Source organism: Suricata suricatta, chromosome 1, assembly GCF_006229205.1.
Source record: "Suricata suricatta isolate VVHF042 chromosome 1, meerkat_22Aug2017_6uvM2_HiC, whole genome shotgun sequence".
NCBI classification, from domain to species: domain Eukaryota; kingdom Metazoa; phylum Chordata; class Mammalia; order Carnivora; family Herpestidae; genus Suricata; species Suricata suricatta.
In genome coordinates, this window is record NC_043700.1 from 13,480,877 (window position 1) to 13,491,418 (window position 10,542).

The window sequence follows — 10,542 nt, forward strand, 5'->3', positions numbered from 1 at the left end:
TTATATTTATGGTCTGAATCTTTCCACTAAACTGTAAACTCCTAGAGAATAGGATCTTTCTTTTGCTTACTTATTTATCCCAAATGTCCCTAATGGTACCTGGCATGTTGTAGGTCTTCAATAAATATTTAAGCAAGTGAAGAATGAATTGAAATAAAGATTTCATGAAGCTTATCCTCACTATGTGGGATACATGCATATATTTTCTCATCTCATCTATTAAAAGAAACTGGCCAAGATCCAGTAATAAGTCAAAACCTGAAGTTTCAAAAGCAGTGGCTTAGACTGTACTAGGGTCTGTGTCAGGGGACACTGAAATGGCTGGAGGGAAACTACGTTATTGTCCAGGACCCTTCTGAGATGGTGCTGTAGAACTTAGCGACAGAGGGTGGACGTGAGGGAGTCGGAGGGGGTCCCTCAAGAGGAGTGTATCCAGTAAGTGTTGTAGTGGTTTTAAAATATGTCCTTTTTTAAAAGTTTTTTTAAACTTTAACTATTACTAGTTCTTTGTCCTCTTACACATTGTATATTTGCCACGACTCACATTTCCAAGCCTGTATGAACAAGTTTCGTCATTCCTGAGGCTAATTAGACCCAATGCACAGTCCTCAGACTGCGAGAAGAAGGCTTAGCTCACTTCCGGTGCTGACCCGAGGCTGCCAGCCCGTCTCACTGTCCACAAGACAAAAGTGAATATATAAGAATTTAATATTGAATATTTTCCCCTTTGAATAAAAATATTTAGTTTGTACTTGTGTATTGCTGATGGTTTTTTAGTTGATATGTGAGCAGGAGAGGGGCAGAGAGAGGGAGAGGAAGAATTCCAAGCAGGGTTTGCGCTGTCGGCACAGAGCTGATGCTGAGTCTGATCCCATGAACCGTGAGATCATGACCCAAGCCAAAATCAAGAGTTGGACATTTAACCAGCTGAGTCACCTATGTGCCCCAGTAGTAGGTTCTTTTTGTATTGATTATATGTAGTGGTGATAATATTTTGGATATACTGGATTAAATAAAATGTACTATTAAAATTAATTTCACCTATTTCTTTTTTTCTTTTTCAAATGTGACTTCTAGAAAATTCTAAATCACATTTGTGGCTCCTGTATTGTCTATTAGACAGCACTGATCTAGAGGCTGGCTTAGAGTCTCTTAGAACTAATTCCATGCCTGGTACATCAGCTAGCACACTTGATCTCATCCGCACTGGTGTGAGTTCTTCCGTATGGTGTAACCACCTCCCTTAAACAGTGTCCAAGCAAGCAATTGGGTGTTAGTTGGGATTAGTGGGCTGGCTTCCGATTACAGCCTACTCTGGCAGGGAAAGCCAGCAGCAGAGCGGCTCCTGGACTTGCTACAAGCTATTTGCTTTCTACCAAGGGAAAAGAATTAACTTACCAGGCCTGTGCATGCAGGAGATCAAGGCCATAGGCTCTACTCAACTGATAGGATAACTCCCGCCTTGAACAGAAAGTGTTCTTGTCAGAAGCAGCAGGATGAGAGGCCAAGGGTGAAACAGAATCAACTAAAGACATTTTGATTTTATGTTTCCAGGGTTAAAATTATATTTCCCTTGTCCCCGCTTGGCCATGAAGTTGGTATTTCCTGGCTCTCCGTTGTGACGTCTCTTTCATGGCTTGATCACTGTGAGTTCGTCTATACTTTGTCTTCCATGTAGTCAGAGGGAATTTAGTTTTACTTTAATGTTCTGGTGACTTGTAGAGTCATGAGTTCCTACTACATTTAAATCAGTTTTTTAGCATCAAATTGCCTCTCAAAGCAATGCAAAAGAATAAAGTACATGGAAATGTATGCTTATTCCTTTCCCAATTCATTTTTATTCCTGATAAACCATGACTTTTATTTTTTATTTTCAAATGTTTGTTTGTTCGTTTGTTTATTTATTTATTTTGAGAAAGAGTTTGTGGAGAGAGTGGGGGAGGGGCAGAGAGTGAGGGAGAGAGAGAATCCCAAGCAGGATCCGTGCAATCAGCACAGAGCCCAACTCAGGGCTCGATCTTATGAACTGCAAGATCATGACCTGAGCCAAAATCTAGAGTTGGGTGCTCAACTGAATGAACCACCCAGGAACCCCAAACTATGTACTTTTAAATTCTAATCTACATCTATTTCCAAGGAGGAAAGCTTATTTTATTATTTAACATATTTATTATGGAATCTTTCCAACATATACAACAGAAAAGAGGATAGGATGAGTCCACATGAATCTGTCATTAAGTTTCAACAATTGTCAAAATAATCCTGACCTTATGTCATTTATTTCCCCAATATATTTCCTTCCTTCTTTTTTCTTGAGCCTTTTGAAGCAAATCTCAGATAACATGTCTCTCATAAACTCTTCAGTGTGCCTGTCTAAGTGATAATAAGGGCTTCTTAAAGACATAACCACTCTGACATTTACCACTTAAAGAGACTAATAATCACTTGTTAGGGAAAAATTTTCATAATTATTTGTGGTAACTGATGTTAACTAGACTCATTGCAGTGATCACCTCACAATATGTGCAGCTATTGAATCAATATGTTGTACACTCGAAACATAAAATGTTGTATGCCAACTATACCTCAATAAAGAAAAAAAAACCTCATTCCTGGAGCCCCTGGGTGGCTCAGTCAGGTAAGCATTCAACTTCGGCTCAGTTCACGATCTCATAGTTCCTGAATTTGAGCCCTGCTTTGGGCTCACTGCTGTCAGCACAAAGCCCCTTTTGGATCCTGTGTCTCCCTCTTTCTCTGCCCTTCTCTTTCCTGCTTGCTTTCTCTCTCTCTTTTTCTCTCTCTCTCTCTCTCTCTCATAACTAAACATTAAAAAAATAAAAATGAAAATAAACTCATTCCTTAATATAATCTAATATCCAGAGCATATTTTAAATGCCCCCACTTTCTCTTAAAAATGTCTTTTATGCAGGTTATTTGTTTGACTCAGGGTCCAAACAAGTATCACCAATTATACTGGGCTGCCATATCTCTGAAATGTCCTTTATTCGACCACAATTGCTTCTCTACATGCTACGATTCAAGAAGAAAATGAGTCATTTGTCTGTGGACTCTCCCACAATCTGTACTGCTTATTGTTTCCTTGTGGTATCATTCCACTTCTTCTGCAAAGTCCTGTATTTCTTGTAATTTGAGAGTTAGACCTTGAGCTCTAAATGATGGGCTCACGTTCAATGTTAAGGTCAAGAATCCTTCATATGAGGTGCTGTGTGCTTCTTGGGCACTGCGTCATGTGGCACATAATGGTTTATTGTCCTGCTTTTACAAAGGCCAGGTTGATCAGTCCAAGCCACACGTGTCAGACCGATGTCTCCGTTATGAAGTTTCCTGCCAACATTTCATCTCATGGTTTTGGTCTTCGTCAAAGAAAGACCATTTTATACTCAGACTATGAGGACGAGTGGGGCCAGTATTTTTGGCACAGAGCAGCCTCAACAAGGTATAAAGATGGCTATCAGAACATCCTTGGCTTAGGCACAATTAATGTCCTTTTCTCCACGGCTCTGTTCATTAACCCTGTAGGGATGTTCATTCTGCCTGTAGGGACATATGACCATCAGAGAAGGCCACTCACCCGTGAGCATATCAACGATGTTATTTCAGGGTAAGGCCTCACCAGAGGTTTCCTAGGATTTTAAATAAGGACAAGAGGGTAGTACATATGTGTCACACCTATGTGTGTACAGGTAAAATTGGAAAAGACTATCTTTTAGCTTGGAATAATTCTACTGTCTTGAGGGCAAAGTGTTCTTTATTTGATGAATTTATGTGTACTGTCATTGCTAACTGGCCAAAGACAAACTTAGCAGCTCTATTTTCCTGATCTGTAAAATCAAAAAGCCTTGGTTAATAGGTTACAATGATTCTCAATCTAGGAGGTATATGCGAACCTCAGGCTATCATGAGCTTTCAGTTTTTTTCCAAGTGGAGCAAAGGTTAGGAAAGCAAAGATTGAGAAAAAGACAATGGACTCAGCACAGAGGACATAAACTCTATCAGATGACAAAGGTGACCACAATAGGCAGTCTTCTTTTTTTCCTATAACGGTCCACTTACTTTCAACAACCCCTTCAAAAGAGTCACAACCAGATAGCACGTCATACCCACTGGGATGGCTAGAGTAAAAAAGAAATAGTAAGGAGTGTTGGCCAAGATATGGAGAAACTGGAGCCCTCCTATAGATGCTGGTGGGAATGCAAAATGGTGCAGCCCCCCCGGGAAGTCGTCTGGCGGTTGCTCCAAAGGTGAATATAAAATTACCATAGGACCCAGCAAGTCCACCCGAGGGACAGCAGCACCCCTTTTCCATGGTTTCAGTCACCCAAGGTCAAGAGTGGTCAAGAAGCACATGATCTTCTTTCTGACCAAGCGTCAGGAGGCGAATACTATCCTAATGTTAGGTCACGCCTATGTCATTCCCCTCACTTCATCTTGTCACGTAACATTTTATCATCTCCCAGCATCACAAGAAAAAGAAAGGTGAGTACAGGATGATAAGAGACTTTGAGTGCCAGAGACATAACTTTTATTATAGTATATTGCTGTAATTGTTCTACATTATGATTAGTTGTTAATCTCTTACTGTGCCAAATTTATAAATTAAACTTTATCGTAGGGATGTGTATATAGGAAAAAAGATAGTATAGATAGTGTTTGGTATTATCTGCGGTTTCAGACGTCCACTGGGGGTCTTGGAACGAATCTCAGGTGGGGAAGAGGGGATGACTCTATACACCCAAGAAGACTAAAAGCATGTGTTGGCACAAAATCTTGTACACAAATGTTCAACACAGCATTATAATAATGACAAAACATTTTTCTTTTCTTAAGTTTATTTATTTTTGAGAGAGAGAGTATGTGCACATGTGTGAGCAAGGGAGGGACAGAAGGAGTGGAGACACAGGATCCAAAGCAGGCTCTGTGCTGATAGCAAAGAGCCCGACACAGGGCTCAAACTCAGAACCATGAGATCATGACCTGAGCTAAAGTCAGACGCTTAACTGACTTAGCCACCCAGGTGCCCCACAGCCAAAAAGTTTTAACAACCCAATGTCTATCAATTGGTGAATGGGTGAATAAAATGTGGTACAGTGGAATGTTATTCAGGAATAACATGCTATGACATGAATGAACCTTGAAAACATTACTCTATGCTCAGTGAAAGAAGTCAGTCACAAAGGATCACATATGGTATGATCCTATTTAAGTGAAACATCCAGAACAGTCAACTCCATTGAGACACAAAGTAGATTGGTATCTAGAGCTGGGGAGAGGGGGAAGGGTGGAAGGTGCCAGGGGATGAGGAATGGGGAATGATGGCTAATGTATATGGGGTTTCTTTTGGGGTGATGGTTGCACAACTCTGTGTATATATAAAAAAACCACTGAATCATACATTTTAAGTGGGTAGATTACACAGCTCTGAAATACGTTTTTATTGTAATAAAAAACAAATAATGAGGCACCTGGGTGGCTCAGTTGGTTAAGCCTCTAACTTTGGTTCATGACTGTGACATGATCTCATGGTTCGTGGGTTCGAGCCCCGCATCAGGCTCTGCATTGAAAGCTCAGAGTCTGGAGCCTGCTTTGAATTCTGTGCCTCCCTCTCTCTCTGCCTCTCCCCTGCTTGTGCTCTCTAACTCTCTTAAAAATTAACAAATTTAAAATATATATATTAAAAAATAAAAATAAAAAACAAATAACAAGCGACTTTTTGAATAAGCGTTGCTTTAAAGACAAGAAACGCTCCCCCCACCTCCTTTATAGAATCTTAGGGAATAAGAGAATACCACAGTTAGAACTGCTCTTCCAGTTGTCTGGTCTTTTTATCTTGGTATTGTCTTTCCTATCTGCTTTTGCATAAATTTTCATTAAAAGCAACAAGAGTGCCCAGTTACTAACTAACCATGAAAGGGATGAATACTAGGTGTGAATAGAGCCACCAAAAAGATCAAATCAGATGAGCGGATTGTTTAACGAATAAAGATTTAGAATAAATGGTGTTAGATCAACCCACTTCCTGAATTAAGAACAGAGAACACAGGGGCGCCTGGATGGTTCAGTTGGTTAAGAGTCCAACCCTTGATTTCATCTCAGGTCACGATCTCATGGTCCTGGGACTCACTGAGCCCCAAGGTGGGTTCAGTGCTGAGCCTGCTGGGGCCTCTCTCTCCCTCTCTCTCTGCCCCTCCCCTGTCTGTGAGCATGTGTGCACACGCTCTCTCCCGCTCTCTCGCAAAATAAATAAATAAAAAATAAGAAGAATGGAGAACATAAGATCTCTTACGGCATAGAATCATGAGTTAAATTTTTCATTTTATGGCCAGTTTTGTTTTTGTTTGTTTTAAGAAGGGAAGATGAAACAGAGAGCTGCAGATAGGCGGGGCCAGATGGACCCAGAAAAGTCTAGCGTTGTTTTGACTCTTGGAGACCCAGTGTTACTCGGGCCTGAGAATACGCCTTAAAATATAATAAAGCATAATAAAATAAGTCTGTGAAAAATACCTCTCTTGAGTTTCTAGTCAGAGTGAGTGTATAAAGAAGGGAGACTGACCCACTCATAGCATGATCTAGTGATTGATAACGTATGACCATAAGCACTTTAAACTACAGAAAGTGAGAATCTGAAATACAGAATATCAAATACTAAGACCGAAGACATGAGTTCAAAATGCAGAGGGATTGCATGGACGAACACAGGCCTCAGGTCATTGTTCAAAACACCAGATGATTCAGCGGGAGAAGTAGAAGGAAGGTTCCTCACGGGCCCTTTCTGATTTAGGCTGTGCTGGCGTTCCTTTGACTCCCGAGGGTCGTGAGTGAAGGCAGGGCAGCAGTGACAAAGTCACTCCAGAGAGAGAACAGGAGTCCTCCCGAAAGTGAACCTAAAACATGGGATGCCTGGGTGGCTCAATTGGTTGAGCATCAGACTTAGGCTCAGGCCATGGTCTCAGTTTGTGGGCTCAAGCCCCGTGTTGGGCTCTGTGCTGACAGCTTGGAGCCTGCTTGGAATTCTGTCTCCTTCCCTCTCTGTTCCTCCCTCACTCTGTGCTGGCTCTCTCTCTCAAAAACAAGCATTAAGAAAAAAAAATTTTTTAAGTGAACCAAAAACAAACAAACAAACTACCAGAGGATGTTGGCTTTTAACTAATCTAGAATGGCCCTTCGCCTGGAGGGCTCAGGTCCTATTGAGCCGGGATCAGGAGGCAAACATTGCTCAGAAAATGGAGATTCCTGAAAGACGACCGAAGCTCCAGTTATTTCAAAAGCAATTTCAGAGGCTGCAATTTCCATTAAAGAAACACAAGAAAAAACAAGAGTGATCTAGAAAGACATTTGCTGGCAGTGTTCTTTTTTTCACAGTGCACTCACAGCAGCCTTGACCATGATCCTTCTGCGGGACCTTTCATCCTCGCCCTTACTCCTTCCGTAACTGGACGCCCGTACCCACCACCCCCCTTCGCTCACAAGCAGTACTCTTACTTTGTGACTTTGAAGATTGTGCTCAAAAGATGTAAAAGCCTCATTGTGCTTTCATAGTCAAGGCATATAATGCCTTGCTACAGGTCCTGAAGGCTTAAATGAAGTCAAATTCAGCCCCCAGCTCCCCACGGCCTTTTTATGGACTCCATGAACTAATTTGTTCAAATCCCTTCCCTTGTTTCGGCTGAAGGCACGTGTTGGAGGACCTCTTCCTTCCATCTTTCCAAGCAGGTGGGAGGCCATTTTGCATAGCCTCTCAAAGGCCTCCGTCAAGTCCCTGGAGACTCCATGTAAATTTAACACGCTGCAATTAATTCTGCTAAAAGATCAGGCCTGACAGTTGAACCAGTGTTATGTAAGAAGAGGGTGCTCAGTGTGGTGTTGTGTCAGTTTACAGCCGAGTTAGCATATTTTCACATGGGCCATAAATCTTGTGGGTCTGCCAGCTTTGGGCTGGATTTCTAAGCTTGCTTCCAGGCACATGCCTTCCACCCCCCCAGCCCCCCAGGCTTTGCCTCCCCCCAGTGCTGGAACAGCCCTCTTCAGACCCTCGCTTCAGAATCCGACCACCCGTCAGGGGGGAGCTGTCCTGAAGTTACAGAGCAGGAGAAGCATGAGAACTGGGCTATTTATAACCTTGCCCTTCTTAATGGTCACGTTCCGTATTATGAGCGTGGTCTTCACCTCAAGTTACCGGACTAAATGCCCCAGTTCTGAAGTGAGACTCTTCCAGTTTTTAGAGTTAAATGATAGTTTCTAAGAAGTCGTTAATACTTTAAAACCCCAATACGGAACATTTTTATATCTTTTTTGACATGATTCACAAGCCATTCGTGTGAAGCCTGTGATTCAGTGGTTTTTGTCGGACGTTCACTGGGTTGTGCAACCATCCTCGTGGTCTGACTTCAGAATGTTTTGGTCCTTTCGAAAAGGAAGCTTGGGGGCGCCTGGGTGGCTCAGTGGGTTAAGCCTCCAGCTTCGGCTGGGGTCAGATCTCACGTTCGTGGGTTCAAGCCCCGCGTCAGGCTCTGTGCTGACCGCTAGCTCAGAGCCTGGAGCCTGCTTCCGGTTCTGTGTCTCCTTCTCTCTCTGACCCTCCCCCTCTCATGCTCTGTCTCCCTCTGTATCAAAAATAAATAAAACATTAAAAAAATAAAAAAATAAAAATAAAAATAAAAGGAAGCTTGTTCTCATTAGATGTTGCTCCCTGATCTGCCACCCCCAACCCCCACCCCCCAACCCAAGCCCCCAACACCCATAAGTCTACTTTCTGTCTATATACATTTGCCCATCTGGACATTTCATAGAAATGGAATCATACAATATGTGATCTTTTGTGGTTGACTTCTGTGACTGAACCTAATGTTTTCAAGTTTCCTCAACAAGCAACATGAACAACAGTATTTCATTTATCTTTACTGCCAAATGAGTACCATCCATTGTGCGAATATAAGCATTGTGTTTTTCCATTCCCTGTCTGGTGGACTCCATACAAAGAGTTTATATGAGAAAAAACTGGGGGTTCGTCTATAACCACGGGAGTTTATCTTGGATGCCAGCCACACGTATTTGCAAGAATTTCAAATTCTAGTTGAAATGTAATTTACCTGGAAGGCTGGCTCCGAGTTATGATACAGAGAATGAATCACAGAATGTGTAGCATTTTATTCAGACCTTTCTGGATTAGGAGAGCCTTTGCTTTGACGTTTGCACACCACACTCCCAACAATCTCTGGTCCTATTTTACTGCAGCGGATGAGCATGTTCTAAAGAGCACTGCCATGGTCTTGAAGAGCCTGCTAGTGACTCTTCAGCTAACGCCTGCGCAGTTTTTACCTGGTGGAGTTTCAACATGGATGTTCTCAATTGCCAGGACCTTCCGGACTCTCCAAAACGAAACCCCTTCTCTGGAGTCAAGCCTTCCAAATGCCTGCCTGGCGCTGAGCCTGGGGAGGGGAGATTTTGCACGGAGTCCCAGGCCGAGAGACATGTGAGATCTGAACAGGATCCTTCCAGGAGCCATGCTCACTGTCTAAAAAAGGACACTTGGGGGGCTCATTTGCAAATATAACCTCAATCAATTTGTGCAGAGCCGTGTAGCTTACCTGCCAATAATCATTTTTAAAAATGATGCTATTTCATTGCCCGAAGATTAGTACTTATAACGTTGGCTGTAGCAGCAATGAGAGCAGATGAATCGCTACCATTATAATCCCCAGGTGAACGGTATCAACTGCCACATGAAAGAAACGGCCCCTCACAGCAGTTAGAGGCTGATTGGACTGATTTGAAGGACTCATGAATAAAATATAATAGCTTGGGATATAGAGGCGGCAGTGGGGGCTGCACCGTGCCCCTCAGACACAGGCAACAAATGCCCTGGAAACGAAAGCATCCTGTTTTGAAGCTTGCTCCGCTAATGACATGGTGACACCAAGCTGTCATGTCTGTTTACTCCCCTGTAAACGCAGATGGCATAATGATTGTCAGGATGGTGAACTGAAATAATGTCTGTAAAAGTGCCTGAAATCTGGCAAGCGCTCTATGAACCGTTAGCTGCATCTGAGAAGAGCTACATGAGTCCAATTTGGCATACGCTGAATGCCAACATAGCTTCTCTATTTCACAGAAATGATTTCTAAGTCCTGATGATTGCAACAGTTTTCAACTGAACAAGTTTTGTACAGCGTCATCATTTAGAGAGACCCAAGAATGTCGCGAGATGTTGATATGTATAGAACAGCCAGTGCAATCCAGTGGCACCCGAGGGATACAGAGTAAACAGTGCAGGACACAATTTCTGGTCTCCAGAAGCTTCTGGTCTCGCGGGGTCAGGGTTACCCCTACTATGTATGAGCTCTGGGCAAGTCCCTTGTCTATATAAACAATCTGATTGAAAGAATGTATTACAAAATGTATAGACCCAGCTGAGGTATAGTGATTTGCAATTTAGAATAATAGAGAAGAGACCCTAAAGTATTTGTATTTATCGTGTACTCAGTGCATGTAAAGACTCTTCTTGGTGTTCAAGCACCGCCTCTT